This window comes from Neolamprologus multifasciatus, unplaced genomic scaffold, assembly GCF_963576455.1.
Source record: "Neolamprologus multifasciatus unplaced genomic scaffold, fNeoMul1.2 chr03_unloc_1, whole genome shotgun sequence".
Lineage (NCBI taxonomy): Eukaryota > Metazoa > Chordata > Actinopteri > Cichliformes > Cichlidae > Neolamprologus > Neolamprologus multifasciatus.
Genome location: NW_028181971.1, coordinates 1,287,477 through 1,305,696, shown reverse-complemented (window position 1 = coordinate 1,305,696; position 18,220 = coordinate 1,287,477). Strand labels below are relative to the sequence as shown.

The 18,220-nt window shown below is 44.1% G+C and overlaps 1 protein-coding gene and 1 long non-coding RNA gene across 3 annotated transcripts in view; one reads left to right on the top strand and one right to left on the bottom strand.

Annotated features, from left to right (window-relative positions):
* LOC146490539 (stonustoxin subunit alpha-like) overlaps positions 1 to 18,220 on the bottom strand; it is a 164,984-nt gene that overhangs the window by 122,588 nt on the left and 24,176 nt on the right. The gene's annotated exons all lie outside the window — the stretch shown is intronic.
* On the top strand, positions 7,411 to 11,505 carry LOC146490540 (uncharacterized). Its single transcript, XR_014872714.1, has 2 exons — positions 7,411 to 8,006; positions 9,941 to 11,505. It is a non-coding gene; the product is annotated as an uncharacterized LOC146490540 (long non-coding RNA).

Here is an 18,220-nt window from a genome sequence, read left to right as displayed (position 1 = left end):
CTATCTCTACTTTTAAGATTAGGCTTAAAACTTTCCTTTTTGCTAAAGCATATAGTTAGGGCTGGACCAGGTGACCCTGAATCCTCCCTTAGTTATGCTGCAATAGATGTAGGCTGCCGGGGGATTCCCATGATGCATTGAGTTTTTCCTTTCCAGTCACCTTTCTCACTCACTATGTATTAACAGACCTCTCTGTATTGAATCGTATCTGTTATTAATCTCTGTCTCTCTTCCACAGCATGTCTTTATCCTGTCTTCCTTCTCTCACCCCAACCGGTCGCAGCAGATGGCCGCCCCTCCCTGAGCCTGGTTCTGCCGGAGGTTTCTTCCTGTTAAAAGGGAGTTTTTCCTTCCCACTGTCGCCAAAGTGCTTGCTCATAGGGGGTCATATGATTGTTGGGCTTTTCTCTGTATCTATGAAGCGCCTTGAGGCGACATTTGTTGTGATTTGGCGCTATATAAATAAAATTGAATTGAATTGAATTGAATTGAGTGAGAAGAACAAACTGACTTAAGATGGCTCGAAGTGATCAAAGTTGATCTAAAAGAGAAGATAAATCCACTGATTCTTTGTAAAGTCGATCTGCTGCTCACAGGAATCCATGAAAGATTTATTTCACTGAATGTTTGTTCAAAGCTCATCTCAACCTGTTGAAGTCATGAATGAAAGTGCAGACTGAGAGTGGATCACATGATGTTTAAGGTGTGTCATGTGACATGTTCAGTATTGTCACACATGTCTAGATTGTCCCTGATATCATAGCTGCTAAAACACTGATGATTATATTTGAAGAATTATTACTGATGGCAGCAAAGTTTGAATGGAGCTCTCTGTCTGTGCTGATTTGTCGCCCTCTGGAGGTCAAAGCACAAACTGCATGATGTCACTGTAACCACCACAGTGACAGGAAGTGTTTTTATGACTGAAACACTGAAATGATGCTAACGGCTGTCGTCAGGCTCACTGACAGCAGTGCTGATGTGTTCATGTCAAACACTGGCTCAGGTCAGACTCCTTCATCCTTCTCCAGCGTGAGGCCGCCCTCAGAACCACAGGAGCTCTGACCTTTGACCTCCTGACCCTAACCATTTTAGTCTTGTTGCATCTTTAAATGTGTATATTTGTAACTAAACTACACAAATACAAATGTATGCAATATATATAATATGAAATACATTTCACTTATTATTACCAAAAAGTCAAATGGCTGGCATCCTTCTGCAGGCGTTTGCGCTCCATAGCAGTAGTGCTGCCGTACCATGCAGTGATGCAGCTTGTCAGGGTGCTCTCCACAGTGCAGCTGTAGAACCTGCTGAGGATCTTGGCCAACATACCAAATTTCCTCAGCCTCCTCAGGAAATACAGCAGCTGCTGAGCCTTCTTGACCAGCTGTGTGGTGTTCGGTGTCCAGGTGAGGTCCTCACTGATGTGGACGCCCAGGTACTGCTGCTCACCCTCTCCACTTCACGCTCCCGGGTAAACAGCGGCTGGTGAGGCCTCTTCTTCTTCCTCGTGTCCACTATCATCTCCTTTGTCTTATCAGTGTTGAGGGTGAGGTTGTTGTCCTCACACCATGACACCAGACCAGCCTCCTCTCTCCTATAAGCCACGTCGTCCTCTCCAGTGATGCAACCGATCACTGCAGTGTCATCCGTGAACTTCAAAATGATGTTGTCTTTGTTGGAGGTGACACAGTCATGGGTGACCAGGGTGTAGAGGATGGGACTGAGGACGCAACCCTGTGGGACGCCAGTGTTTGTCTGCCAGTCAAAAAGTCCTGTAGCCAGTCACAGAGGGTGGAGGGTGCAGGCCGAGTGTAGCCAGTCACAGAGGGTGGAGGATGCAGGTCGAGTGTAGCCAGTCACAGAGGGTGGAGGGTGCAGGCCGAGTGTAGCCAGTCACAGAGGGTGGAGGGTGCAGGCCGAGTGTAGCCAGTCACAGAGGGTGGAGGGTGCAGGCCGAGTGTAGCCAGTCACAGAGGGTGGAGGTTGCAGGTCGAGTGTTGCCAGACACAGAGGGTGGAGGCTGCAGGCCGAGTGTAGCCAGTCACAGAGGGTGGAGGCTGCAGGCCGAGTGTTGCCAGTCAAACAGGGTGTAGGGTGCAGGCCGAGTGTTGCCAGTCACAGAGGGTGGAGGGTGCACCTTTGGACCAACTTCAGGGATTAACTCAGTGATGTCAGTAAGACAGAAAAGGTTTTCAAATCAAGCTCACTGGGTGTGTTGCAGAGTATATAGTTAGTGTAGTTGTTGTTTTGTGTGTCAGTTCTACTACTAAGTGTCACAGTTGCTACAAAAAAGCCACCAAGTAATAATAATTTACCTTCAAATCATTCCTCCAACTCATTTAGTCGCCATTCAAGCAGTTTGTTTCTTACAAAATCATCCAAGAAATGAACCTGAAAGATAAACTGTAATATTTAACCAGACTAGATCTTTGTAATACATTACTGTGTCATGTTCCTGTTCCACACAGGTGCATACTGTGGAAATCTCTGTGGCCATGTAGCGGTGAGGTTGCTACCCCGTGTGGTTATGGGGTTTAAATAGAGCGGCTATTGGACGAATGTCACCAGTGTCACCAATTTTCTAAAGAAATATATTTCAGAAGGTGCTGTTGACATGAAAATCTCACCAGATGTGACAACAACCCATCAAATCCACACATGCAAAGTAATCAAACCACACGTTTCCATAGATTATGTGTAATAAAGAGAAATAAGACAGGGAAAAAGTCTTGAACACACTTGCTGCAGTTTGTTTAATACTTTGTACAAAAGCCTTTGTGTATGATGACATCATCAAGATGCCTCCTGTGTGGACAAATTAGTCGTACGCATGTATTCTGTGCGCTGTGGGCGTGGCTCTACACAAAGTGACAGATAGTCTCCGAGGTAACCACCATGAGATGCTCAAATGCTCTTAACTTGCACATCACATGTGCTCAGATGTTTCTCCACATCAACAGGGCCCCTTCTATAAACTGTGAGGATTCAGGTCGATGGAAGAAGAAATGACATCAAAGTTTATATTAAATAAACTGAAAATAACAAACCCAAAGCAACAAATGAGTTTTGCATCAATCATTGGTTTTTAATTTGAGATCTACGTAAGAATGCTAATCACAAACTGCTAATGAACTTCTACCATGGAGATCCTTCTGCTGCACACTGTGGTTCAGCTGCTGTGGAGGACAAGAGGAAACTGCAGCGGGTGGTGAGGGCAGCAGAGCGGCCCTGGGCCCGACACTAACCTCCCTCAGAGACGTTTATATACTGGCAATGTCGTCCTCAAGGACCCCCTGGACACTCACTCCACCCCCCACCCCTTCCCTCTGGTAGGTGCTACAGGTCGATCAGGTCAATGACAAACAGACTCAATAAAAGGTTTTACCCACATGAACTTACAATGCCCCAGTGTGTGTGTGTAGAACAAAGATGTGAAGCAGCATAAGACTCACATGTGATGCTGTCCTACATGCATAGAACTAAGTGACAAAGTGATCATGAAATAAAGAAATGTCCCATCACAGATGTTTTGCCTGACAGCTGTGTTCAGCTCACAGAATAAAGAGTTTGAGTCCCTCACTGACTCAAACTCCTTCAGTGACACTTCCAGCCTTGCAGATTAGTTTGCTGATCCTGATGCATCTCTGGAGCTGATGCTGTCCCCCAGCAGACAACAACAACATAGATGCACTCACTAGTCCACTTTACCCTCTAATCACATCTCTGACATCTGCAGGTTGCTCCAGTAGAGACTCTTGTGCAATGCCAGGTGTTTGTGTTTGTATTTGTCTGTAGGTACACATTAGATATGACCATAGACGCACACACACAAGTGAACACAGGAGCACAGATGGTTTCCATCTCCACCTGCTTCCCTCTTTCTTCACACAACTGTGAGGATGATGAAGAGGTTTCAGGACGAGGTGGTCAGCAAGCACAGGATAAAGCAGGGCCATGAAACTCTCTCGTGCAGCAGATGTTTAATAAGACTCAGCTTTAGGGTTCTTTTTCCACCTGGCAGCAAAGTAACAGCTTCACTAATGTGAACAGTCACAATGTTAAACGTTTCTATATTTTCATATATTTTTATACGTCATCTGTTGATGCTGCAGAATAAAGTCTGTTAACAGAGTCCAGGATGTGTAGAGCAGGTCCAGCTCTCCCTTTACTGTGTCCACTTTCATCAGCCCCTGTGAAGTGACACAGAGTGCATGTGTGTCTGTCAGCTGTTGTTTATTGTGAAGAAGACAGATGGAACAAATGAACACACACTTTTAGAGAAATCTGAAAAAGAAACACGTGCTTGGGCTCCTTCTGTGCTCGTCTTTATTAATGCTGATCTTTCTTTCCTGTTTGTTCTTTGGCACAAGCTTCAGTCTTTTCTCCCAGGGCTCCTTCACCCTTATAAATACACCTACATTCATTTATACACAAACATCATGAAACAAAGGGGCGGCTTTGTAAAAGAGGACATAAGATCCTCTCTGAACAGCACATTAATATCAAACACAGGACTAAACAGGATATACTAAGTCTGTGGTGTTTTCATTATTACTTGCTAAGTATTTTTCCAGTGGTTTGAAATGTGACTCAAGTCTGATTCTTCTACTGTGTGTGAACTCTAAGCAGCTGCATTAAACACCTGCTTTTCAAACGAGGCTCAATTCTGTGACTCTGTGAATGTAAACTTTTGTCACCTGCATAAATAACAATACTTGATCTAGTGAGGACTGCAGTGCTCCTATGATCCCAGCTTATAGATGGAGGCTAGCATAAGAGGCTCACCAGCTAAAGCAGCACACCTGGGTCTCCCAGCCTATTAAAAGCAGCCCTTTGCTTCACCTGCTTCACTAAACATTATTATTATTATTTAAGCAGAGTGGTGTGATTTATGTAGGCATTGCTGTGTGACAGGAGGACTTTTCTTGCACACCCACTGTTGTGGACAGGCGTAGCTTTGGGTCACGTGGTGTCGGTAATAGTAATAGTGATTGCTATATCACCTGTTCACGTCCCGAGGGAATTTTTGTGAATGAGTGGGTGATGGGAGAAGTCGACTTTTGCTGACCGCTCAAGCTTACAATGTTTATTTTGATCACTGTTTTTCTGGATTTTAAGGATTTGATAACAAATAAAGAAGTTTTTAATCTGGAACTTTGACTTACGTTTTGAACAGCGAGCGCGTCAACATTATTCCCCTATTCAGCTGCTCGGCGACTCAAAGGCTTGACGGTCGCCAATACCCACCAAATGAGGGCGCACATGTTTCCACGCCCACTGGTGACTGCACACATCCTTTCAAGGAAACATTTCATTCATCCCTAACAAATGGAACAAAACACTGTGCAGCGTGTTCAGGTTTGAACGTGGCCCTGGCCTCTCTCTGCATCCACCTGCATCGGCCTTCTTGTGTGTTGTACCTCCAACAACCCAACAGCACATCCACTCCCTGCTGAACTGCTTGGTAAAGTTTGAATCAATTCTACTTTCTTTGTAGGTACATTTCATCTGTGAACTCCTGAACTCCTTTACAGCAAAGGCTGCAACTCATTGGTGGTTATGTCACCATGAGAAGATTTTATTCTTTTCCAGAATCTTTTAGGATCATTCAGATGTTTAGTAGTTTTTGAAGGACAGGATTCTGATTTGGCCTTTTTAATGAAGGAGGCTGAACGATTTCCGAGCTGCCACAAATCAGCCAATCTGCTCCAGATTTAGTTTCTCTGGCCTGAGCAGCATCCCTGTTTTTAAGGAGACTGCATAGCTGTGGAGAAAACCAAGGATTGTTTCTGCATTTCACTCTAAATCTGAGCATGGGGGCATGCTTATTTATCATTTTGATAAAAGTGTCATAAAAATAATTCCATGCCAGCTCACCATTGGTGATCAGGTAGATTCTGTTCCAGTTATAGTCCCATAAATCATGAAGCTTGCTGACAGAAAAGCTTCAAATCTCCTTTGAAAGCTGTTTGTGGTCTTGATTGTGGGAGCTTCAGTTGTCTGACTCCAGCTGCCACACAGTGGTCACTGATATCATTTGCAAAAACCCCAGTGTGACAATATTTATCAGTGAAACAGAAATCAGGAAGTGACGACTTTTCTTTGAACATTTGCTAAGGCTAAGCTGTGCTTTCTACCACAGTTGGGAAAAGAGGAAAGAGAGTATATTATCCTTAATGTATTAGGAAAAAAGAAATCTGATACCAAACTGATATAACCACAATAGTCACATATCAATAACCAGAGTACAGCTGTGCAGGACTTTTATTGTGAAAAGTAGGAAGAGGAAACAGTTTTCATGAGCAAGCTTTTCTGACATGTGTATTCAGTGGTTGAGAGGAGGCGGCAGACAGCAGGACAGTCAAAAACTCCGACCACACTGGTACTGGGAATCCCACAGTGCTCGTCCTTTAATAAACACTCCTCACCAACAAGGCCCAGCTGAACGGCTGCTGTCTTATCATACATGAAGCGAGCAGCGTTCATACAACAGAGGGCAGGGGCGCATGCTTGTGACATCACTAAACATGAAGTTGTCTTAAAGAGACAACTTTAAAATTTAGAGACGAAGCCAAGAAGACACTGCAGAGGTTTCAGCCTGATGTGAACTGTTCTGCTTCTTTCTGTGAGTTACGCACTGAAACTATTTATCATCTATTTGATCAGAATATAAACAGCAGAATCAGAGTTATTTCTAACAGCAGTCTGTTTCATTATTGATCCAACAGCACAGATTTATCACTGATCTGTTAAACCTGATCACTTAACCCTTTCACACACAGTGCTCACTACAGTTACAGCTATTCAAAGGCTACAACCATTTAAAAATATTACTAAAACTAAAATGAAAGAACAATCAGGTGTTGCAATAAGTTGCCCCACAAATGATGTGTGTCAGTAAAAAAAGTTTGTCCACCAAAAGACAGAAGAGCACAGGGACAAACCTGCAGCCTGACAACAGCAGGTGTATCACTGAATGACGAATAATGAAGTATTTAGATAATAATGATGTTTCAGATGATTAACATACAGGATAATTCTGGTTCTATAAATGTTATGAAGTTTGATTTCTCTGAGGTTTCATAAATACTCATCTCTGACTGTAATTTCTGGTAACTGAGGCACTTACTAGTTGTTATTGTTAGTTAGTGCTTTTGTCTGATCTCAACGAAGGTGACGATTATTCAGACTTTCAGGAGGTTTTAGATGAAACTGAAAGGCCCACAGAACCAAACACGTCTCAGCTGTGATCACAGCAGAAACAGAAAAACACAAAGTGATCAAACACATACCAAAGCCTACACTGCCATCTAGTGACAGAAACTAGTACTGCTAGACAACCAGGCTGCTTTAAAGCAGGTGATATTTAGGTTGAAAAATAAAAAATAAGTTGTTATAAAAGTTATATATACAAGTTGGTGGCTGATAAGTTCTTGTAGTGACACCTCACCCCGTGGTTCTTATTGGTTAATAGTAGCTTAGAGCATCTGCACCAATCATAAAAGCACCAAGTTTGGAGCTCGTGGGTCTCTGCAAGTAAGTCCCTGTAATGTTGGCCAAGCCTGATATACTAGAAACATCTGTCATTACCAGCAGATGAAGCTGCCCTTAAAGCAGGATCTCACTTTAAACCTGACTAAAGAATTTGCTATTAGCATACTATGGTTATATGTCTCTCTCTCCTGTCTCTCACCTGTCCGCCTGGGCGGAGCTCAGCTGGGCTCCGCCCTTGGCCCACGCACCTGCCGTGAATCTACCTGATGACCTGGACTCGTCGTGTGATTACTCTGTTTATGCTCACCGCAGTTCTCTTGTGCTCAGGTTCTCGGACTCGTCCGTGACCCCGATCTGTTTCCCTGGTGGCGTGGAGTGGAGTGAGAGTGAGTGAGCTGAAAACAAATACGAGAGGAGCGAGTGAGCAGAGCGTGTGTTGGACTTTGTCCCTTTTCCCCTGGACCATTGCACATCCTGCCCTGTACACGTGGGGTTTGTAAATAAATGTACGACTGCTGTTCTATGTCTGTGAAACTTCTCAGTCATCCAGGTCATCGTAGTCAAAGGAGCTGCAAAGAAAAGCGTCTGGACTTCTTTAAGTTGCTTGAAGACGTTTCACCTTCATCCGAGAAGCTTCTTCAGTTCAAAGGTCAAATGGTGGAGAGTCCCAGATTTAAACCTGGTGGGAGTTTCCCCCCACAGAGGGACAAAAGGACCCCCTGATGATCCTCTAATCGCCTGAGCCAAGGTGTAAACTGGGTGTGGGTCCCAATCAGCCAGAGTTTCAGGTGAGCTCATTGTGAAACCTGGCCCCACCTTATCATGCGAATTCCTGAGGTCAGATGGCCCAGGATGTGAGTGGGCGTTAAGGCGTCTGGGGAGGGATCTCAAAACTGGATTATAGATGGCAGAGAGTTGGTGTCGTAAACCACCGCCTCTGTTCAAAGATGGTCGCTCACAGTGGACATAGATGCTTCTTTCACTCCTCTTTCAAACCATCTGTCCTCTCTGTACAAAATGTGAACACTGGCATCCTCAAAGAGTGACCTTTGACCTTTAGATGCAGATGGACAGCTGAGTCTTGTCCTGTGGAGGTGGCTCTTCTGTGTTGTGCGCTTGTGAAGTGGCTGTTTGGTCTCTCCGATGTAGAGGTCTGGGCATTCCTCGCTGCTGTACAGCAAACACCACATTGTTAAGTCTGTGTTTTGGAGTTTTGTCTTTCGGGTGAACCAGTTTGTGTCTGAGTGTGTTGCTGGGTCTGAAGTACACCGGGATGTCATGCTTGGAGAAAACCCTCCTGAGTTTCTCTGATACACCGGCTACATAGGGGATGACAATGTTGTTGCGTCTGTCCTTCTTATCCTCCCTCGCTGGTGTCTGATCTTCTTTTCTGGGCCTCTTTGCTGACTTTATAAACGCCCAGTTAGGATAACTAGGGTGACCATCTCCCTGACTGCTCCTGCTGCCCTCCAACATCTCCAGCTTCAACGGACTTTAGGATTATTTTCCAACTGTTAATTATCCGAGCCATTTCCTGTCATGTTTGATATATTACACTGACATGTTTTTCACCTTATTTAGCCTCATTTTCAAACTTGTGAGATAAATAAAGCATTTCTTATGTTAAGTAATGATTAATTATGACGTCACAAAGGAATCATCCTATTATCACATCCTGATGAGTTTGATCCTGAAGCAGCTTTTATGTCAAACTTGCTGCCTGTTTGACACCCGTCAGAGTCTCTGCAGAGGTTTTAGTTGCAGGCTGACGCTGCGGTGATGTGCTGCCACCTGCTGGCAGCTTCCTGTAACTACACAGTCTGTGTGAACAGCTCCACAGGCGTTCAGTCCCTGTAGTGTCTACTCCACAGTGGGAGCTTGTGCACTCTGTGTGCTGGTGTGAACACTGAGCTGAGAGCATCAGCGACCATAACCATCCATTTCTTAAACACAGAGGTCTCTGCTGTGGTTCCTCTCACTCACCACCAGGTGAGGATTTCCTGTCATTGACACTCACTGGACCCAAACAGGTAATTATAGTGTAAAAAGCTGTTTGTCTACGAGCTTGTCTCTCACACTATCATGTGATTTCCTGAGGTCAGATGGCCCAGGATGTGAGTGGGAAGGGATCTTAGGGGGACACTCCAACAGGGTTAAATCTGGGACTCTTCACCATTTGAAGATTTAAGCCCTAGAATTGAAGAAGCTTCTCAGATGAAGGTGAAACGTCTTCAAGCAGCTTAAAGAAGTCCAGACGCTTTTCTTTCCAAGCTCCTTCGACTACGATGACCTGGATGAACCTTCATGGACATACTGACATAAACTGATCTGTAGAAGAAAATGTAGAAAAATGACTTATATGATAAAACATGTTTATGATAGTTTAAGATATCCCATACCATCACACTGACTCCAGTGTGACTGATCAATAATCAAACAGATCAAACTGATTGATCAGCCATCAGAGGAGTGGGATCAATGGAGCTGCTTCTGTTCCTGATGTTTGATCCTGGACCTGCAGAGGAGACACGACAGCTTCACACAGAAACACAATAAAAGAATAAGTGAAAGCAGAGAGAACCAAGTGAAAGTGAACAAACACCTGTAACTGTGAGCAGCACGACTCTCCATCCATGATGTTTCCCTGGCTCCAGGCCACACAGCTGTCTCTCTCTGTGGGGCGTTTAAGGGTCAGGCTGAACCGTCCGCTTTTCACACGCTCGTCTTTCTTTCACTCGGTCTATGTTGCAATCTGGACTGCAGAAACTGAGCCCTTTGAAAACAATGATGCATTTTAGTCATATGATGCAGTCATGTGACCAATTAAGCTGAGTGGGTGGACGGCATTATACAGCAGTTCTTTTGTTTGCTCTCAGTTTTGACAGCCCTGTTAAAGATTAATATCAGTTTATACATGCTGCAGATAGCTCCACATAAAACTTTTCCTCCACATTTGGCAGCGAAGCTTCAAAGAGCCGGAAAGTAAATAAACAGCACATGGAGATGACTTCCTGTGTGAGGCTTCAGTGTTAGTGGAGCCGCTAAAAGTGGTGGATCTAAATCTGCACCTCAAAGTGCGTTTGCATACAAGTAGAAGGGGAGTGAGTGGGTCAGCGCTCAGGGCTCAGACACTAAGTTGGCCTTAAACACACCATTTATTTCCATGGAAACAGACACAACCAGAGTTACAGGTTAAATCCCCTATACAATAAAAAGAGTCTCAACACGCTAAAAACCAGCCGCAGAAATAACTCTACACTGTCAACACAAAGGCTAAACTAATGTTTCCATAGGCTAAAATTCCCATAATGCCACAGTCCAGCCACACGCGGGCAGATGTTCCTGATCTGAAACAGGAGAGGAATTTCTCTTCCGGGATGGAAACCACGCCGGAACAAGGGGGCGGGGCTCCTGTCGCAGACCTGTCTCCTCCTGACAGCGCGTCACAGTCCCGCCCCACTCCACACCTGAACACGGCCTCCGTCGTAGCCAGATGCAGGCACAGGGACACCTGCTGTGGATTGCATCGCCTCCCACTATGCTGGCTTGTGCGCGTTTCTTTTCCTCCTGCTCGCCTTTCGTGCGTCGCCTTCCCATCTCTGCCTCACTATCCCCTTTAACAGGTCAGCCTGGCGGCTGATAGGCCGCCTCGGGGAACGCCCCCACCTCCACAGGTGCTACTATTGTGCGCTTAGTCCACAGTGGATCAAAAGAATATTGTGCAACAACACTAACACACAATATCAGGATAAAAGCTGATATTTAAATAAACAAACATATAAATATGACAATAAAATGATGGAAGTAAAACCAACACTATGTACCAATGCACAGTCTGATCAAACTGTGTGACATCAGCATGTTTCACACAGCTGTGACATTAAAGATCAAACTAATAATGAATCACTTTGTTTGTGCAGCAGCGTCAGGAAATGTTCAGGAGCTCGTCTCTTCCTTCCAGCTGCTCTGATGGATCAATAAACCTGTGATAATGTTGTAAAGTGAGTTTGTTTCTGCACTGTGTGAACTCGACACACACACTGAGTCAGTTTCTGGAGCATCCAGCACACAGTCTGACTGCAGCTCTGCTGGACCTGAGCGATCCCTCTGATCTTCTTCTTTCTAATCCTGTCCATCCTGCTCACCTCCAACCAAACTCTCAGCATCTTCAGCTCTGCCACCTGCAGCTCCTCCTGTCTGTGTGCCACCGTCTCCATCACAGCAGGTCTCACTGCATCTCCTCCTCTTCACTCTTACTGCTCTCCTCCTGTCATAGATCAATCAGCCCTGACCTCCTCCTCATCTCTCCTTGTTTGTACTTTCTCTTCTCTGCAGACTCTCCTCCTCACTCTCACTGCAGATCATAACTTTGTCTGCAAACATCAGAGTGTTCATCAGCACTGCAAACGATAAAGGGCTCAGAGCCACCTCTTTGTGACCCCCACTGCCTGAGCCTGTGAGTATTTAGAAAGTAGAAGGACAGAAACTCCAGGTGTGGACGAGGCTCGTTGCATCATCCCCAAAAACAGCTGCTGCTGTGATTCCTGCTGAAGTGTCTGAATATCAGGAAATGTTAAAGAAACAATCGTAAAGTTGTGTTTCCAGTTTGTCGTTATTAGAAACATTATCAGCCACAGGCTGAATGGATTCAATGGAGTAAACTGATACTGGTCCCACCATGACCTCTGACCTCTGACCTGCATCTACAGCACTGAGCCCTGACAGGGAGCAGCACTTGTTTCTTCAGCAGGATGTTTCCCTCCCTGCTGCAGACGGTGCAGGTGGAGGTGTTTGTGTCTCCATCTGTGGGTATTTCAGGGTCAGACTGAGGTCTCCAGGTTACAGCAGCTTTCTCTTCATCTTCGTTGGGTCTCTGTAAAACTTGTGTGTCTCAGTTTGTTCCTGATGTGTTCCTGACTCGTTCTTTGGTAACTAGTCTGCAGCGTCCTGTAAAGTGCTGCAGACATGTTGGATGAAGAGCAGAAGAACAGACAGACTGAGCCTCCACAGTCGGCCGTGTCTCACACGCTTCGTTTCTTTGGGCCTCAGCATCAGCAGCGTGTCTGCGGAGGATGTAGGTTTGAGTGACCACAACTGCGTCTTTGTTGACCTTCACTTGAGGACATGCCATTGGATAAAAGAGTCTGTTTTAAACTTCAGACACAAAACTCAGATCAGAAAATGGGAGAAATTCCAAAGTTTTGTTTGACACAATCAGCTGTTGCGTCTCGAGCTGCCTCACCTATAAATGTGCGCTCTACAGCAGACAGCAACAAAAGTCTGATTTTCTGTAGATAAGATCAAAGAAATCAATGACGACAGCGCTGTCAACAACGGTAGACTGGTGGGTGATAACAAGCCAATAATGCAGAAAACAGAGATTTTTAGATGGAAACTGATTCTGATCTTGACAGTCCTGCTGTAAATCATGTGATTAGATCCCACGATTAACCCTCTGCTGTGGAAAAAGTGATGTAGATGTTAGCGCAGCGCGTCTGTATGAACACTTTCTCACAGTGACCTCTGCACTGTAAACAATACAAGGTCATGAATAACACACCCCTGGTAAATTCACAAAGACACAGAAAGTGGTGATTAAAAGGTTAAATCGGCACGGCCCCAAAAGCTCATGCAACCTGCTGCTGTCACCTTTCTGCTCCTGTAAAAAGAAACATACATACATCCACCCTTTTGTCAGGTCAAGGTGGAGGTGCAATCTTGCATACTGGTGTCAACTCAGTCAAAGCTTTTGTCAGTCCAGTCAGTCCCCATTTTTATTTGCTGACAGTAGAACCTCTCGTGACGCAATAAGTTTCTACTGCCAGCAATGACGTCATTTCAAAAAGGAAAAAAAGAATTTAGACTGGATTACCTCGCTGAATCCTTTTGACAGGGACTTGTTTTCTGATTGTCCCAAATAAGTGGCTTTCTCCTGAGCCCATTTTAATTTTGGAGAAGCTCACTTGCGATTGATCAACATGTTGTGTAGCGCTTTCGATTCCGATCTTGCAGCCTGCTTGAAAAAGAGAAAATTGCCAAACAAAAATCTCAGTGCACTGCTAAAAATAAAAATATGAAGGCCTCTTTTTATAAGTTGTCTAAGCGTACTCTGTTAGAATGATAGATCAAAACTGGTTCAAAGTGGTACCAAAGGAAACTGCATCATAAATCTCCAAAACTACTAACCCACTAAGTGAAACGCACAAGATGATGGTAACAGAAACGATCTTCATGAGCTTCATTGCATGTTTTTGTGTTAGTAGGATTAATGCATTTTTCTGTTTGGGTAATTTATGTGCACCTCTCCTCTTTGCGGTGCTCCAGACTGTAATAGAGTGAATTGTTGCCCCCCAGTGGTAAAATACAGAAGTGCCTGTTACAGGGCTAGTTCTTGGTTGACCAATATATAACAACAAAAAGGGTAGTTTGTGCACCGCTAAGAAAACAAGTTAGTGTGTGATGTCCTGCTGTTCAATAAAGCACCTATCCATGTCCTTCTGTCCTGATCTTTTCAAAGAGCCTAATCCAGAATATCACAACTGGCGACGAGGATTTTAAAGATTTCCACAGCGTGACAGAGGCTGTAGAAGGGCTGTGCTCACATGTAAAGAAAAAGACAAACCAAGACGTTTTCTTCACGGCTGCAGCGGAACAGCTTTTGGTGAGCTAACATGGCGATGCATGTGGGTCGTGTTGAAGAGTATAATGAATCGAAGGAAGATTTTGAGTCATATTTGGAGCGGTTGGAGCAATGGATGTTGGCAAATGATGTTTCCGATGATAGAAAGTGTGCACGTTTCTCTCTGTGATCGGAGCAGATACATACAGGCTGCTAAAGAATCTTGTGTCTCCGAGTGTACCGAGTACCATGGGATACTGCAGCGTTAAGTGCGCATTATAAGCCGACTCCAGTGGTGATAGCTGAGCGTTTTCGTTTTCAGAAACGTAACCAGAAAGAAGGGGAGGCAGTTTCAGACTATGTTGTCGCCCTGAGGCAGTTGTCAGCCACATGTGATTTTGGACAATATTTGGCCCTGAGGGATCGTTTTGTTAGTGGGCTGCGTTCTGATGCTGTGCAGCGCAGGCTACTATCGGAAAAAGAGCTTACATTTCCACGTGCGTGTGAGATTGCCATATCCATGGAACTCGCTTCGAAAAAATACGATGGAGTTCTCAGGACGCCAGGACCCTCACCACGTAAATGCCTTAACAAATGCTCCATTTTTTTCAACAAAGGATGGAAAGGACAGAACAGGCAAGAGGGCAATAACAAAGCAAAGAACTGGAAGGGACCTAAAAAAGAAGGAGTGAAGCAACCATGTTATCGTTGTGGTGGAAAGCATTCAGCACGTGAGTGCAAATTTAAGAGTGAAAAGTGTCATGTTTGTGCAAAAATAGGACACATTGCACGTGCTTGAAGGAATAAAAAATTCAATCAGCAAACTCAGTATTTGGAAACTGAGGATGAATGCCACCCTTCTAGATCCGCCCCTGGTGGGCATAGACCCTCCAAAGCAACACTCAGCTCACCTCATTCCAGGCGCTTGTCTGCTGGAGACCATGAGCCTTGTTAGTCACACATTAGCACCATAGTAGGAAACAGCCTCCATCATTTCATTAGATCTGAATTTGGACTGTTTCCCTCTGGATGAGAACCAAGTCTGTCAAATCTATTGATCCAACACAAACTATCAAACACATTGGCTCACAGTCAGATTGGCTTTGTATGGATGGTGTAACAGGGGGCTGGGAAAGGATGCTGAAAGCTGAATATAATACAGAACAATAACAGGACATATAATCATGTAGCAAACATGATCTTCAACAGGCACACTTCTATTATTCATGATCACAAACACAAAGAAGTTGTGCAGCCCTGATATCAGCCCTAATATATGAGTGTGTTTGCCCAAAGATTGAAACAGCATCAACATGACAGCTGTAAGAAATCTTCTCTCAGCCTTGTTTGGCAGAAGATCCCTGCAACAAAGATTGTAGCTGAAAGATAACGTGTGTAAAGTTTGCTCTTTGGGAGGGTTGAGGCTGTTTTTAGACCTTTGATAGTTTCCAATCCAGTTCTGAAAGACAGAAATAAAAACAACATCATTAAGATCAGATCATGGAGCTGTTTCCTGCCTTGTTTCTATCTTCACATTACAAGACTTTACTACAATAAAGATGCTAACATGTATCTGTAGCAACAACATCATTGAATCTAGAACAACTGGAGCCAAACCAGTGGCCTCTGCTGGGATCACTGGTGAGCCAACACTTCCTTGTTGGATGCAGATTTCAGGGCTTCCTTTTGCTCCTCCGTTATAACTGTTCTCTCTTCTCAACAAATGATGACACAAAGGAATCAGCAGTGACAAAGATGATGCTGAAGAGAAGCACACATTTCACACATATAACAGACCAGTCCAGTTACACACAGCTCTGCTTGACATTAGGCCTCAAACAAAGACACAAAACACTAACTTGACTCTAAATAGAAGAAACGAGCAGCTTTTTCTGTTCTGTGCTTATTTATATTTGACACACATGCTTCTCTTTGTGCAAACACACATTGCACTATAAGGGTAACCTAGCACACAATGATTGGACAGCACAGTGATGATGCTGGGAGATCCTATACGAAGCAACACAGAAACACTGAGAACAAAACTTTAAACATTGATTATATTGAGATAAGCAGCCGACCCAGTCTAGATAAAGGCGAGCAGCTGGGACCGCTGCTGCACCAAAAACAGGTTTCAGTGTTTCCATGTGTGTGTGTGATGTCTTTACTTATACTGGTCAATAGACTTTAGTCAACACATCATTGAAAGGTGTTACACATGAAATAAAACAGTGTTTCATCTTTATTCCTCTGAAGCAGCTGCATTATAACCAATCTGCTCCTTTGTGGCCATTTAAAACAGCCTTAAATAACTGTTGTTATATTTGTTGCAGTTTCTGCTCCTCTTGGACAGACGACTCTTGAAAAGACATTTTTGAATTTCAACTTTTAACTGGATAAATATCGGATATATAAACATCTGCAACAAACTGATTCCAGCTTCTACCTCATGATAGGAATGTTTTTGTGGCTCAAGATGACCTGATATCTTTCATGATGGAGACATTTGACACATGTTTCACATATTATAGACCAACAAGTTATTCATAGTAGTTTAAATACGGGGAGTCACTTTTGGGCCCAGCAGATAAAACAGAGCCAATATTTCCTTCTTGATTTAAGTGACGTGTGTCACAGATGTGACCTAGTAAAGTGTAGCTGAACATTAGTAACGTTATTAACACTCTCAGCTCGTCCTTGTTCCAGACCTGAAGATCCTCTTCTTTCATTCAGCAGCATCTTCAGGTCTCTGATGGTCCAGGGCTTGTTGTTGGGAAACAGCCCTGCTGGGATGATGGTGTCCTCACAGAAACAGTCAGTGATGCTGTTGATCTCCATCACAGAGCACGTCCCAGTCTGCAGTCTCAGTCCTGCAGGGCCTCGCTGGCTTCCTGACTCCACCCAGTCAACAACAGGAAGTGTTTGAAGTGCAGGAACAAACTGAGGCTGTGGTCAAACAGGAGTTTTTATCTCCTCGCTCTGACTCTCACTGCGGCCCCCGCTGCTGTGTCAACATGTGTTTGTGCTAAACAATGATGGAAAGTGTTATAAATGACTTGTTGGCCTCTGATCTGTCACAAACAGCTGAAACGTGTCTCTCATGAGTCACATGAAGGTTTTTGACAGAAAGGACAAAAAGTAGCTGCAGTCAGTTTGTGTCATTTTTATATTTATTCATCTGGGAGAAAAATCTGAGGGACATTAAAATGTGTTTTTCAACAGAGACAAGAACATAAATATAACAGAACAGGTAAATGAACATATTTCAAGTAAACAGCTGGACTGATCAGGTCCAAACACACAGTGATAAACTTGTCAAACAGCTGTCATATCTTTATATATAAGCTCTTTATAAATCCTGTTCACTGCAGTCTGTTTACTAATAATGTCAAACTGTTAGAAACACAGAAACATCAGAATCGTCTTTGTTCACATAAACAAATATTTCACTGTCATCAAACTAGTCAACAGGAAGTAGAATCAATAGAAACCAATCATTTACTGACAGCATGTCTGATGGAAATAAGTGCAGATTATGTATGAAGTATAACTGCACACAGTAACTGTATTACAATAAGGACTTAACAGCGCCCTCTGCTGGAGTGTTTCAGTACTGCGTTAACTAGAATACACCACCTGCTACAGCTCTACTCTTCTATGACTACAGTCATCCACAGCACTGATGTGAGGTCACATGGTTCATATGTAAGGAGCACAGAGACGTCCTAGCAGCTGACCTCAGGTCAGTTTAATGACTGTGAGCAGCAGCTGTGTTATTGTCACTGTGACAGGGAGACACTCTCAGACACAGCGCTCATGTCAGCTTGTTCTCATGCAGGAGGATCAGGAGCTCCATGTTTGTCTTTCTGTTTGAATCATGATGTGTTTGTGCCATCAGAGTCTGTCATGAGTACTCAGGGTTTCACAGCAGCTCTTCTGAATGCTGACGAGGACTCCAACCTCATGTTTCACCTCTCTGAGCTTCTGATGTCTGTGAACACTCGTGTTTCTTCTCTGGGCTCATCTGGACAAAAACACCTTTCTGTGTTTGGCTCCAGCCTCATTCTGACTGACAGGAAGTGTGTTATCCATGAGCTGCAC